At 37.1% G+C, this 2712-nt stretch overlaps 1 non-coding gene across 1 annotated transcript; it reads left to right on the top strand.

Annotated features, from left to right (window-relative positions):
* Window positions 1-2286: 2286 nt before the first annotated feature.
* On the top strand, window positions 2287-2393 carry LOC147004842 (U6 spliceosomal RNA). Its single transcript, XR_015047216.1, has one exon. It is a non-coding gene; the product is annotated as a U6 spliceosomal RNA (small nuclear RNA).
* The last annotated feature ends 319 nt before the right edge of the window (window positions 2394-2712 follow it).

Genomic DNA, 2712 nt, shown 5'->3' with positions numbered 1-2712 from the left:
TTTCCAATTAATTGAAGAATTGAGTTGAATTTTGATGGGGATTACATTGAATCTGAAGATTGCTTTTGGCAAGGTAGTCATTTTTACTATATTGATCCTGCCAATCCATGAGCATGGGAGATCTTTCCATCTTCTGAGATCTTCTTTGAATTCTTTATCCAGAGACTTGAAGTTCTTATCATAAATATCTTTCACTCCCTTAGGTAGACTCACACCAAGGTATTTTATATTATTTGTGACTATTGTGAAGGGTGTTGTTTCCCTAATTTCTTTCTCAGCCTGTTCATTCTTTGTGTAGAGAAAGGCCATTGACATGTTTGAGTTAATTTTATATCCAGCTACTTCACTGAAGCTGCTTATCAGGTTTAGGAGTTCTCTGGTGGAATTTTTAGTGTCACTTATATATACTATCATATCATCTGCAAAAAGTGATAATTTGACTTCTTCCTTTCCAAAATGTATCGCTTGCTCTCCTTTTGTTGTCAAATTTCTCTGGCTAGGACTTCAAGTACTATGTTGAATAGGTAGGGGTAAATGGGGCAACCTTGTCTAGTCCCTGATTTTAGTGGAATTGCTTCCAGCTTCTCACCATTTACTTTTCTGTTGGCTAGTCATTTGTTATAGATTGCTTTTATCATGTATATGTATGGGCCTCGAATTACTGATCTTTCCAAGACTTTTATCATGAATGGGTGTCTGATTTTGTCAAATGCTTTCTCTGCATCTGAGGAGATGATCATGTGCTTTTTGCCTTTGAGTATGTTTATATAGTGGATTATGTTGATGGATGTCCATATATAGAGATTTTTTTTAACAGTGTAACTTTTTATTTTATTTTTTTTATATATTTTATTACATATTTTCCTCAATTACATTTCCAATGCTATCCCAAAAGTCCCCCATACCCCTCCCCCACTTCCCTACCCACCCATTCCCATTTTTTGGACCTGGCGTTCCCCTGTACTGGTGCATATAAAGTTTGCATGTCCAATGGGCCTCTCTTTCCAGTGATGGCCGATTAGGCCATCTTTTGATACATATGCAAGTAGAGTCAAGAGCTCCGGGATACTGGTTAGTTCATAATGTTGTTGCACCTATAGGGTTGCAGATTAAACCGTTCCTGCATCCCTGGAATAAAGCCTATGTGGTCAGGATGGATGATTGATTAGATGAGTTCTTGGATTCGGTTAACGAGAATTTTTATTGAGTATTTTGCATCGATATTCATAAGGGAAATTCGTCTGAAGTTCTCTATCTTTGTTGGGTCTTTCTGTGGTTTAGGTATCAGAGTAATTGTGGCTTAGTAGAATGAATTGGGTAGAGTACTTTCTGATTCTAATTTATGGAAGATAGTAGAATTGGAATTAGATCTTCTTTCAAGGTCTGATAGAACTCTGCACTAAAGAAATCTGGTCTTGGGCTTTTTGGTTGGGAGACTATTAATGAATGCTTCTATTTCTTTAGGAGACATAGGACTGTTTAGATCATTAATCTGATCCTGATTTAACTTTGGTACCTGGTATCTGTCTAGAAATTTGTCCATTTCTTCCAGGTTTTCCAGTTTTGTTGAGTATAGCCTTTTGTAGAAGGATCTCATGTTGTTTTGGATTTCTTCAGGATCTGTTGTTATGTCTCCCTTCTCATTTCTGATTTTGTTAATTAGGATGCTGTCCTTGTACCCTCTAGTGATTCTGGCTAAGGGTTTATCTATCTTGTTGATTTTCTCAACGAGCGAGCTCCCCCTTTGGTTGATTCTTTGAATAGTTCTTGTTTCCACTTGGTTGATTTTGCCCCTGAATTTGATTATTTCGTGCTGTCTACTCCTCTTGGTTGAATTTTCTTCCTTTTGTTCTAGAGCTTTTAGGTGTGTTGTCAAGCCGCTAGTGTGTTCTCTCTCTAGTTTCTTTTTGGAGGCCCTCAGTGCTATGGGTTTTGCTCTTAGAAATGCTTTCATTGTGTCCCATAAGTTTGGGTATGTTGTGGCTTCATTTTCATTAAACTCTAAAAAGTCTTTAATTTCTATCTTTATTCCTTCCTTGACCAAGGTATCTTTGAGGAGAGTGTTGTTCAGTTTCCACTTGAATATTGGCTTTTTATTATTTATGTCATTATTGAAGATCAGCCTTAGTCCATGGTGATCTGATAGGGTAAATGGGACAATTTCAATAATTTTGTATTTGTTGAGGCCTGTTTTTTGACCAATTATATGGTCAGTTTTGGATAACGTACCATGAGGTGCTGAGAAGAAGGTATATCCTTTTGTTTTAGGATAAAATGTTCTGTAGAGTGCTTGCTTCATCAGCACCTATACTAAAATTGGAATGATACAGAGAATATTAGCATGGACCCTGCACAAGGATAAAAGGCAAATTCGTGAAGCATTCCATATTATTCTGCTTACTGGAAAGCCATCCCAGGGAAAAAGACATACACTACATCAGAGGGCCGAAATAATCAAACTCAGAGGCAAAATCAACCAAGTGGAAATCAGAAGAACTATTCAAGGAATCAACCAAATGAGGAGCTGGTCCTTTGAGAAAATCAACAAGATAGATAAACCCATAGCCAGACTCACTAGAAGGCAGAGGGAAAGCATCCTAATTAACAAAATCAGAAATGAAAAGGGAGACATAACAACAGATCCTGAAGAAATCCAAAACACCATCAGATCCTTCTACAAAAGGCTATATTCTCAACAAAACTGGAGAACCT

This window comes from Mus caroli, unplaced genomic scaffold (assembly GCF_978045245.1).
Source record: "Mus caroli unplaced genomic scaffold, Mus_caroli_1 scaffold_5, whole genome shotgun sequence".
Lineage (NCBI taxonomy): Eukaryota > Metazoa > Chordata > Mammalia > Rodentia > Muridae > Mus > Mus caroli.
Note: the sequence above shows the minus strand (reverse complement) of the source record. Positions and strands in the feature narration are given on the sequence as shown.